At 45.3% G+C, this 12,532-nt stretch overlaps 1 protein-coding gene across 1 annotated transcript in view; it reads right to left on the bottom strand.

The window, feature by feature from the left end:
- GIPR (gastric inhibitory polypeptide receptor) overlaps positions 1-12,532 on the bottom strand; it is a 582,639-nt gene that overhangs the window by 551,633 nt on the left and 18,474 nt on the right. The gene's annotated exons all lie outside the window — the stretch shown is intronic.

The following is a 12,532-nucleotide window of genomic DNA, read 5'->3' as shown; positions in this document are numbered from 1 at the left end:
GGCAGCCGCAGACATCTGAAGTTTAATAGACATAGGTTTGCAAGGGAAAGTTACAAAGATTTAGACTATGTAACGCCAGAATGACTTCTCTTTAGGATTTCAAAAACCAAGTCTCTGAGATTTGTGATCCCTAATCCAGACTCCTTTCTGGGATGTATCGCCACTCACAGTCTGGGCTTAATTGCCCCACACTTCTTTCTTGGCTCTTGGTTCTGAAGTCTCTGGTGCTCATCCGTGACTCTTGGGCGATGCCTTGCTCTGGAGCTTGAGGCCCCATGTGCATGTACATGTTACGCCAGGGAGATGGTAAACGCTAGGGCTGGCCTATAATGTGGTATGCGCCAAATATTTCACTAGGCGGCTGTCTCCCTGAGCATGTCTAAAAGCAGGCTCTGGTTGCCTTCTTCCCCCCTGCCTTAAGGTACTCATTCTAGTCTCTTGCACCCAATCCTCATTTATCTCCTAAAAAGAGTTGCAAAGATCTCATGCCTATGGCGGCCTTTCCAAAACCCTCTGCTCTTTTCTCTCCACTCCCTGTCTTCCAGTCCTCGCCACCTCGCCATATGCTCTTCCTTTCACTTCTCCTGCACTAGAGTGTACCTGTCTCCCTATCACCGCCCTCTGGTTTTCTCCTCTAACTTTCTATCTGGTGGTCCTACTTGCCTCTTCTGTAATATTTCCTCCAACCTCAAGCGCCTCTTGTTTTTACTCCTTCTACTCCTCCCTCCTCCTAAATGTTTTAATGGTCCTCCTTTTACACTCCTTGATCCATCCTCTCTTTTGTTTTCTCCTCTAATTTCCTTCATAATCCTTGGCAAGGCCCTCTCCTTTAATGGCCAAAGGGTTATCTTTTCAGACGTTTTGGCCATCTTGAAAGTACTCATCTTGAGATATTTGGCCCCCCAGAATCCTACTTGGGATGAATCGTATGCAGATTTCTGCTGCAAGGGTGTTTGAGTGTGACAGTACCTGTTAGGGACTTTTGCACGCATCGCTTTTATTTAATCAGCCACATCGTTCACGGATCTCAATGTTGGTGTGGCAGAAATCTAGCTTTGATATTGTTCGCGCACGACCTTTTGAGATGCTGTTCATCAGTTCACCACCAGGTGTCTCCTTGCCATTCAACGGGGGTGGAAGCATGCGGCACCTTCACGCACTGGCTCACACCCAAGGCACGCTGTTCATGCGTGAAGAATGTGAGTGGTAACCAGGACTCTGCAGGACGTTAACATCTCCTTATGAGTGGTACACCCTCCCCCTACAACCACCAAAACCCCACATTCAAAGGTGCGATTAGAAGAATTGAAAAGAAAAAGGCAGCCCAAATGATAGCAAACATTTTAATAAAGGCTTCACAATAAAGAGACAGCATTCTGATTGAAATTATTTTACCCAAAAATCTAAAATGTTATTGGTTGTCAAGCAGCTCTGAACATGTGCTATTTGATCGCTGGATGGATTCTTTTTTGCCTGTCATGGTCATTACAATATTTGGCGGAACTATCTTCAGCTTGCAGGTCAGCGCACAGACACACTCAGATAACCGAGCCTCCACAGTTGATGCTGTCTCAAGTGTACATATGCCTACATATAGTACTGTAGGCTCTGACTAGTGTTTGTCTTTTGTTTGTTATAATTGTTTTTTGTATTTTAGTTGCTTGAAGACACCAAAACAAAAGCACCAACGCTGGTTTTTGCTTCTTGCCACCAGTGGCAAGCACTCTACCTGCTTCACAACCAATGCCGTGAAGATGACAGGAGGAGAAAAATAGAAAAGCATCAACCCTTCCCCATACCTCCCACTAAAAGTGACAATGACATTGCCCCGTACATCAGTGGGCCTGGCTCATTGCTGTTCCAAGTGCGCCTCTTTCTGCTTCCATTGATACTGTTACACACCCCAAAAAAGAAAGCATTGACAAAGCGCGGTTCAGCTTTTGTGAAGGTCGTTGCCAGGCAGTCATGAAAAACCAGTTATTTCCATCATTTGCTCCATTATTCACATCAAATGACAGGTATTCATTCACACGTTATATAGGATAGCACTCCAATGCCCCCTTAAATATGCATGTACTGATATAACAGATAATAAAAACCCTCTGGAGTCATGAAACTAGGGGCCACAAAGCAGAGGTCAGTAGCCGCCCCTGTTCATGATTACTTGCACCATGGCCGAGGGGGTAGTACATCATTTGTGTCTCTTGTCTACTGTCATCCTATACGGTTTCATTTGGATTTTTGTCAGAATGACTATGACTAATGTGTATTGGGATCGGTTCATACAATTGTAATCCCTGAGAAAGACGAAGGAGGGGGAAGAAAGGAGTCCCCACCATGTGCACGTCGAAACGTGTGTTGGAGATAGAGAACGGACGGCAGCACTTGTTATCACAAAGAGTGATCAGATGTTGTTAAATGTTAAATGTTAAAGGTATTTGTACCGCGCACCGTCACCAACGGAATTGGTCCCCAGGCGCTCTGGCGGATCTGTAAAGGATAAGGTGGGATGGGTTAGCTATAAAATAATTGTTTTTCTTTAAATGCATTGGGCCTCATTACGATCCTGGCGGTAGGGGGTTAATGGGGCCGGTAGAGCTGCCGGCCCCGTTAACCCCCTACCTCCTCATTACGAGCTTTGTCTAGCGGGTCCCCCGAGCAGACCAGGATGCAAACAACGGGCTCGTTATTAACGGGCCCGTTGTTTGCATCCTCCCCATTCCCATTGAGCCCTATGGGGGCTCGAATGGGAATGGGGATGTACCGGGTCTGGGTTCCCTAAATGGGGAAATACCGGGCCCTCCAAGGGTGGAATGGCCCGGTATTTCCCCATTCAGGGAACCCGGACCCGGTACCCGGAATGGGGGTAGCCATGCCGCAAATACCTCCAATGTTGTAATGAGGCCCATTGTGTTTCACACTTATACAAGGGATCAGATGTGGCCATGAATGCAACACATTTTGCAATTACATGAATTATATTCAGTGAGGAATAAACATGTTTTATTTGACTTGACCCATTCCCTCACTGCCCGGATTAACCCTACAATGACCTTTTGTCATCCTGCCCTACACCCACTGCCGCCCACCAACCCTAAACTTACATGCTCTCTCATCTCTGCATCTGTCTGCTCTTACAGCAAAGCAGTGCATTGACACCCGATCTATTTGAGTACACCCTAATATAAAGATATGGCAGCTGGGAATGGTTCTCAATGGTTGCCAAAGGTTTGCACTCCACTCGCTAATGGATGCTTGGCAGCTTTTCTCAGCTATCTACAGTAGTATGTGTGGGCATGGATGGTGTGGGGTTCGAGTTAGAGTTTACTTACATTCTCTCATCTCTGCCTCTTACAGCAAAGCAGTCAGTGGTAGACGTGTGCCAAAGAAGTAGGGGAACTGTAACTCTGTTGGCACACAATGTATTTAGGAAGGGAGCAATGTGCAAAACATTTTTCAAGGGGTCGAGTCTTGCTGGTTGACAGCCAATTGAAATGAAACCGATTTCAGTTTAGCTGTAATTGATATCCATTGATAAAGTGGATACGTGCGCTTTAACTCCACAAAGAACAGATCGGGAATGGTGAAAATGGATGCAAAAAGTAGTGGAGCTGTTAACAGTACAAACTAAAAGTAGTGGAACACCGATCCCGCCCGTTCCCGCTCACTTCGATCACTTAAAGCAGTGCAGTCACACCTGATCTATTTTAATCCATCCTAAATGTAAATATATCGCATTTGACAATGAGTCCCAATTGCTGCCAATGGTTTCCACTGAACTCACTAATGGATGTTTGGCTGTTCTGAGCTACATACACGTGGTTATCAACATTAAACGTTGATAACCACACGATCAGATGAGCATGGTTGCTCTCTTTGGGAAATGTATCACCACTGTGTAGTGGAGTACATTGCTGCTCAGTGTTATCAATCAAAGAGAGAGGTTTAAGTGATAGTAGTATATGATATGTCACTGGTGGATTGCTCAGCGGCAACGTGCTCCCCTTGGAAGCAAGACGACACGGAGCAACACTAGAAACCGCGTTATAAATAACCTATCATATCATGTCATTTATAACTCACCTGTACACAAGTATTTGGAAGGAAGCAATTTTTAAATGATACAACACTGGCGTTTTGCTGCATCCACTTTCAAATGTAAAACCCATCCTACTTAGTAGGGACCTTCTTTTGGATTGCATTGTTTCTTTGTCTAGAAAGGACAAGGGGCAGAAATGGAGAATATGCCAAACATACACACAGAGCAGGGAGTTATAGAATGTAGGTGTATTGCAAAGGTAAACAGGTGAATCATCAGAGCATCCTCCCAACCCTAATCGCCAACGTTTCATGAAGGGGTGAATAGAAGAGCAGAAAGGATAATGCATTGGTGCATCGCCTGTTTAGCTTGTGTCCCTTTTTAACGTGATCCACATTTTGTCTTATAGGTTTTCCTATCTCTAGTCTCATCACAGTCTCTCCTCATCATCAAGTCGCCTGCATTCATCTTTCACTCACAGTTTATTGCTTTTGCACACATTTCGGGTCAAACCATCTGTATACTCAATAAACACAAATGCAAATACAAAAGAGCTCTTGAGGCCTAGGCTGAACAGAAATACATGCTATTCACATTAGACTAAAGCTTAGAACGTAGCTATCTACAAATTCTAAATCTACTTTTGTCAATTTGCAGAAAGGTTGCAGGTACATCTAGGGTGTTCTGCAGGCCATTTTCAGTCACAGACTGAGGGGAGAGCATATTAAGATTAATTGATAGCAACCTCTCTCTATGCTGCTGCACAGTGCTCTTTGTCATGCTTTATACTACAGCATATGATCTCAGAATATACTGTTTAGCCAAGATCACAGGACTGCTCTTCAATAATACATTCTTTTTCCAGTACTGATTGCTTCAATTCCTCCCCTTGGTCATTGGCCACCAAGAGCTCTTGGTGCACTGATTGCCCAAGATCACAAGGCTGCACTTCAACAAATTCCTCCAATATCAGTACTAACTGCTATGGTGATTGCTTTCTTCCTCATGACTGGAACTCCAGAGCTCAGAATATAATGTATGCTTTAGATCACAAGGCTGCTCTGCATTTCACACCTTTGCATCCATGTGCTGGTTCCTTTTCAAGACCCCACAGTATGTTGCTTGACCATGATCACGCGACTGTAGAGTGGTGGTTCATTTACTCTCCCAGTGCCAATTGCTTCCTTCCCCCCAGTTGAACACAAGAGCTCACACATGGGCGTAGGACATGTAGAGGGACAGGGGGGGGACAAATCCCCCCAACAATTTTAAGTGGGGGGGGGTATAATGTCTTTTATCCCCCCAGAATTTGAATCACTTCAGCATGTGAAATAAGTCTGCAGATGTCATGCGCAGGGACGTCATTTAGGGGTCACCAGAGATCGCAACTGCGACCTCTGAGGTCTCCCTTCTACCCCTGTGGTCTCCCTTGCTACCCCTAAAAATAAATTGAGAAAAAAAGTGTTCTTTTTTTTTTTTGCAATGCAAGCTGCTGGGCTGTGGCCAGCACCATGTGGCACTTTAATTCTGGAGTGGCTGGCTTTCTTGTTCAGACCTCGAAAAAAAAGAAGAAAAAAAGAACAGGGGTGCCACAAGTCTAACACTTTCAGCACTGACCCTAAATAAGAAAGAATAGGAAAACCAAATAATTTGTCTTTCTGGAATTCTGTACAATAATTGCTAGACTCATTAAAAGTTCATTTCAGGCACACTTCAGGGGGTGAGTCACTGATTTAGCCTGTTCTTAAACACCTCAACTCAGCCTTTCATCCTTCTGAGGTCGATAAATGAGTACCAACACAGGTTGGGTGATATTGGGTGTATATTTTTTCTATATAAAGCGCTTAAGCGTAAGTGCTATATAATAACATATCATTATCATTTGGCCATGGACGGCTGCTTGCATTCACAGTAATTTGGTAATATGGGTCAATACACACTGATCCTAACGATACATATGGCGATCCACATCACATTATAGTGATATTGTAAACATATTTTTCGTATTGTGTACTTAGGAACAATGCTATGGGATGCCACTTCCTGTTTTGTGAAGGGTTGAAAGGTTGAGTTCCATCGCTTCCCGCGATATCACTTCGGGGTGGGGCCAAATGACATCACCTCCTGTGATGTCATCAGTGGTCAAGGGTCGTGTGATTTCACTTCCGCTACCCCTGGCATTTTGGTGAAATTACATCCCTGGTCATGCGTGCAAAAGTACAAGTTAACTTCAGATTGTCTGCAGCAGCGGGCTTAAATAAGAACTTCTGCTGCTTGCTCATGCATGCCCCGCGCCTGTGCATTTGGAATGTGCCCAGGCCGTGGAACTGCACGTGCCCCTGCGCAGTGCACTGCTGCCCAGCTTCAGCTTCCAGAACGAAGGAGAAGCCAGGCAGCGACGTGTGCTCCTGCTGAGAGTGACTGACTGACAGCGTGTGTTAATATCGAGGGAGACAGAGTGAGACTCTGACTGCCACTCGACCTCCTGAGACCTCAGCTACCGTACTTAAGGTAAGTCAAATGGCCCCCCTCTCCAGGTGCAGTGCAGGCCGGCATAGGGAGGATTTATTAGGGGGAATGTGCCAACGTCATATTTATACAGTTTCTAAACACGTGCAGCGCATTGCAAACTGATCAGGGAATCCTGGCATCTTATGTTTCATCATGAATTGAAAAACCTGAGGGTCGAACCCTAGTTTTATTTCATGATAACAGAAAAAGACAGGCTTCGCCCCATGCCTCGTGAAGGTTACAAATTGTATGCAGGTGACCCAACAGCACACAAGTGATAAATTGGGCTGTTCTGTGCATGAAATGTGCACTTTTAAACGATGAGCATACATACGTCCCTGATGTGTTGCATGCACTGTTCACGTTTCGCATAGCCCCATTACAGAATATAAATGATAAATCAACACCCAAGACCCCTGTGTTGCGCAACGTGCTCACGAGTGCATCGTAAACCTATGCGACTTCAGAAAAAAGCCCCCAGTTCAGAGGGATTCAATATTTATCGATTTTTACCCACTGGTGGAACTCTTTGTAGGTCACCACAGGGAAACTGGTTTGTGGTGACATACCTGGAGCACATACACCAGAGCGCTATTCTGGGAAGGTCTTCATTGTTTGGAAAATTAAGCTATTTGTTTATGTTGAAGCTCATAATGAGGTGCACTGTGCAGTGTGGTCTTCCCGATAATGAGGGCTTTCGTGAGGACCACAAAAGTGGGTGTGAGATGCAAGTTGCCTCAGCCTGTACCCGGAGCAAAGGGATGTGCTCACACGTCTGTGGATTAATTTGTAGCAGTATAACCCAACTACGGTACTGTGGTGGCTGTGGCTGAGGGGAGGTGTGCGTCGCAGGGAGCGGTTGGCCCGGGTCCAGTGGGGAGCTTGTTTAGGCTCTGCAGAGCTCGAATTCGGATTTAGGAACCATAAGTGTAGTGTGAGGTCAGAGCACCACCACCGCCACTCCACCTGCGCCTTGTGGAAATTTAAAAGCCATGATAGGGAGATGATCGTTTGAAAATCGTGTCGACTACAAAGAATAGTCTGTATTACATGAATGCAGAAATGAGAAATTACTTAGACCTGCACTGCAGGCTAATGTGTAAATGCTACAAAGACCTGACCCCACAGCTCAACACCCCGAAAATAAGTGCAGGCCAGTCACTTACATCATGCTACTTACCTGGTGACAGTGACCCGAGACAGCACTGTATGGCCTTGTTAGCAGGCCTCTTTCCCCCATGGACCTGTGTGCCAGTGCACATTCCTGTCCATGCTCCTTTGCAGTTTCCTTTCCCTTGTGTTGTGTGTTTGCCTCTCAGAGCTCCCAGGGGTCCATATGTTATCTGCAGTATTAATGATGTTGCTGTGAGAAGAATTATGTTGCCATTTTCCCTTCCGTTCCCTTAGCACATCCAGAACAGTGCACTAGCTTATGGAAGTTCAAGTGGCTTATAATCCCCATTAATTGAATTGGAAAAGGTTGGCACTGCTGAGTATTCAAATTAACTTCTTGGATTGAGATAATGTCAATTCGATATTTAGGGCACACCTTAAAACCCTGGCACAGGGTATAAATAAACAATGAGCAAAAAGGACACAGAACTTAATCTGAACCTAGGTGTGCTACCCCTCGCTCTCCAAACGGAGTTGCTTCAACTTTGTGTAAATATAATAGATAATTCCATCAATTTCAAAATCATCACTCTGTGATCAATTGTTAAAATCATGAAGATTGTTATCTTCTGTTTATTGCTGAGGCTTGGGCATCATGCACTCAATTAGCGCCATATAGGTTTGTTATGCCAATGCATTTCGGACACAGTCCGTCATCAGGGCTCTAGGCGCTCTCATTTATACTTTAACATAAACAATAAAACATAAAACATAGCATATTTTTAGACCAAAATGAACAACATGTCATTAATGTCAATAATAACCAATAACCATGTGTATATTGTTTTGTCACCACCAATCAATTGGATTGCCATAGTACATTATTGTATATCACGGTTGTTTTTTTCATAGATTAATCGTAATGCATGAATTCAAATATTCAATTGAGTCCGATCATATTATATCAAAAGATAGAAATTAGGTCACATCCCATTGATGCAGGTTTCAAATTCCCCAGGTGTGTGTCATCGTAGGTAAGTAAAAAAAAAATTATTAAATGCACCTGAGTGTTTAAATGGGGCATCTATTGCGTTTTCACTCATTGTTCAAAGCATATCAAGTACCTCTTAAGTGGCTATGCTAGCCTCCCTCCTTTCGTGATGCTCCGTGATGCCTCAATTTCATATGTTCACGGTTGACCTATAAAAAGTCATCGTGTTAGTGTTCCCCTCGTGTCTAGTTATTCATTAATTATCATCCTTTGGACCCCTGCTTACCTGTATCGACCGTCAGCAACTCGCTTATCCCGTATCGCGAAAACCCGCGTTCTCGCTGAACGCCGGTTTTCACTGTTTAGGTACGTTGCTATGCAAACCGCGTGTGCGCCGATGCATTCTTTTTGTCATGCTTGCCGCGCGCCGGCTCTTCTATCAACAACACTCTATTAAAGTGACAGTATCATTATTGCTGCTCTTCATCCGAGCGCAGTATCATTGTAGGCTCAATGTAACAATTATATTCAAAAGTTGTGTTTGATGGGTAACATTCAGATGCTATGTTTACATGGACGTCATTATTACAAAAATCTAAAGGTTGTGTGAATAAAGGATAGCGGACCCATGTTACTGGTTCTATGTTATAGTACCAAGTGCAAATGCCTCCTGAACAAAAATATCTGCAACGATTACAGTGTTGAGATTGAACGAGTTGTGCAGTGCCTACGACGAGGGAACATTCCCGTTCAGAGCACGTTCTTGAGCGGGACCCAAGGCAGGAATGGCATTCCTGCCTCGGCATCCCGAGTTGGTCGACACTGTAATTGTTGCAGATATTTTTGTTCAGGAGGCATTTGCACTTGGTACTATCACATAGAACAATGAGTGAAAACGCAATAGATGCCCGATTTAAACACTCACGTGCATTTAATTATAATTTTTTTACTTACCTACGATGGCACACACCTGGGGAATTTGAAACCTGCAACAATGGTATGTGACCTAATTTCTATCTTTTGATATAATATGATCGGACTCAATTGAATATTTGAATTCATGCATTACGATTAGTCTATGAAAAAAAACACCGGTACAAACAATAATGTACTATGACAATCCAATTGATTGGTGGTGACAAAACGATATACACATGGTTATTGGTTATTACTGACATTAATGACATGTTGTTCATTTTGGTCTAAAAATATGCCGATGTTTTATGTTTTATGCTTTATTGTTTATGTTAAAGTATAAATGAGAGCACCTAGAGCCCTGATGACGGACTGTGTCCGAAATGCATTGGCATAACAAACCTATATGGCGCTAATTGAGTACATGATGCCCAAGCCTCAGAAATAAACAGAAGATAACAATCTTCATGATTTTAACAATTGATCACAGAGTGATGATTTTGAAATTGATGGAATTATATATTATATTTACACAAAGTTGAAGCAACTCCGTTTGGAGAGCGAGGGGTAGCACACCTGGGTTCAGATTAAGTTCTGTATCCTTTTTGCTCATTATAATCCCCATTACCCACTTGCCCCCTTCAACCCCCTGCTGGGTCCATACCTGGACTTCATCACCACAGAGCGATGAATGTAATGATAATGATAATGATATGTTATTTATATAGCGCCTTAGTCCAAAGCGCATATGTATACTGACACTGCATACAGTGCAGGTGAGGAAAACATGTGGTCTCAGACCAGTGCAGTGCAGGCCGGTATGGGGGGGCGCAAAATTCGGCAAGCGGCAAGCAGCATTATAGTGTAAATAATAAATACAAGCATATGTGCACAGCACTGGCTGGCCCTTGCCAGCAATGAAGCATGACTAATAGTTGTAGAAAAGTGCCCAAGGATATTGTGGGTGCTCTGAAGACGGAGGAGAAAGTGCTGAGTAAGTGTACAGATGAGAGTTGTGGAGTTCTGGCCATGGGGGAATGGGAAGTGAGGGACTGGGGTGCAGTAGAGTGGGGGAATGCAAAGTGAAAAAGGGTTGAAAGGGTGCAGAGGACAGAAAAAGAGAAGAGCAAGGGAGGGGAGAGATGGGAACAAGAACTGAGTGTAGATGAAAGATGGGGTTGGTTTGCTGCATGGGGTGGCGAGTGTGCGCAGGGGAGAGAGGGGTTCAGGAAAGACCAGAACACAGAGAGAGTGGTGTAGGGCAGAAATGTAATAGGATGTGCTTCGGGTTTAGATAAAGCCTTTGATTTAGGGATGTTTGCACGGCACTGGCTTCTCATTTCATCTCTAAAACTCTGGACATCCTGTCCTCTCTCACCTCCTCTCCCCTTCCTCCCTCTACTCCCTGCTCTTCCTCTGACCCTTCTTCGGCCACCTCTCCCCCTCCTTTTCTGCCTTTCCCCTGTTCTCCCCAGACAGGTTTCAAAACAAGTCTGATCTATGAAAGTCTCATCAAAACAGGTTCATCCCTGTTCCTCCAAAGCCATCAAGGACCACATTGACTCCCTGGCTCCTGCCCTGGCCGACTTCTGCAACCACTCCTTCGCCACTGCAGTCTTCCCTTCAACCCTGAAGCACTCCCTTGTGCACCCTCTCCTTAAGAAACCCTCTACCGATTTGTCTTGCCTGGCTAACTATCGCCCAATCTCCATCACTCCTTTCCTGGGCAAACTCTTGGAAAAGCTAGCCATCTCCCGGCTCAATCTTCACACTGAATGTGTTAGTTGTCTCCATGATCATCCGTCTGGCTTCCGAGTTGCCAGAAGCATGGAAACTACTCTCCTGAACATCTGTGAAGACCTGTTCTCCAACCTTGATTCCAACACCCCCTGTGTCCTCATCCTACTTGATCTCTCTTCTGCCTTTGACACAGTCGACCATGCCATCCTGCTCAACTGTCTCCGTTATAACCCGGGGATCACTGGTCAGGCCCTGGCGTGGCTGACTTCTTTCCTCTCTGATCGACCCTCCCAGGTTCAACTTGGGTCCTTTCTCTCCTCTATCTCTATCTCTACATGTGGTGTTCCCCAGGGGTCTAATCTCTCTCCCTGGCTGTTCAACCAATACCTGGCACTTCTTGCCCACCGCATTGCTGCTCTCTGCCCCAACTTCCAGTGCTATGTGGATGACAGCTCACTTTCAGGCTACTCTCAGCCACCTCTTCTCCCTCTTTCATCTCTGACTTTCTGTCCGCCATACAGGAGTGGCGTGCCGCCAATGATCTCTGCCTAAATGCCAGTAAGACCGAGATTCACCTCATTGGCACACCCGCTCCCTCCTTTCCTGTCACTCTCTGGCCGGCTACTCTTGGCCCTCTTCCTGCTCCCACCTGTGAGGCCAAAAACCTCGGTGCCATCTTCGACTCCACACTCTCCTTCTCTCTTCACGTCTCTGACGTCTCTAAGAAGTCTCACTACCAGCTGCACCTCCTCAGAGGTATTCTTCCATTTCTCACCTTCCCCCAGAAGCTCACTTTCTCCAGAGCTGTGATTCTCTCCAGGCTGGACTGTTGCAACAGTTTCTTTCTAAATCTTCCTGCTACTCTCCGCCCTCTGCAACTCATCCAGAACAGGACTGCGAGACTTGTCCTTGGCCTCAAGCCCAGGGATCGTATCTCTCCAGGACTGAAATCTCTGCATTGGCTCCCAGTGGCTGTGAGGATTAGGTTCAAAACCCTCTGCATTGTCCTTAAGGCCTCTGGGGTCTGGGGCCTCAATACCTTCAACTCTCTCTCCCTAAATATCTTCCTTCTCAAGCTCTTCGCTCATCCGCCTCCAACTCCCTCAGGATCAGAGCCTCCTCTAAGCAACGAGTTGGTGGTAGATCTCTTTCTTCGGCTGGGGCCTCCCTCTGGAACAGCCCCCCTGCCTCCCTGAAACTTGAAGAGAATCATCTCCGGTTCC

The sequence above is a fragment of the Ambystoma mexicanum genome, chromosome 2p (assembly GCF_040938575.1).
Source record: "Ambystoma mexicanum isolate Mex_15411 chromosome 2p, UKY_AmexF1_1, whole genome shotgun sequence".
In the NCBI taxonomy this organism is placed as follows: domain Eukaryota; kingdom Metazoa; phylum Chordata; class Amphibia; order Caudata; family Ambystomatidae; genus Ambystoma; species Ambystoma mexicanum.
The sequence above is the reverse complement of the archived record's forward strand: the minus strand, read 5'-3'. Positions and strand labels throughout refer to the sequence as shown.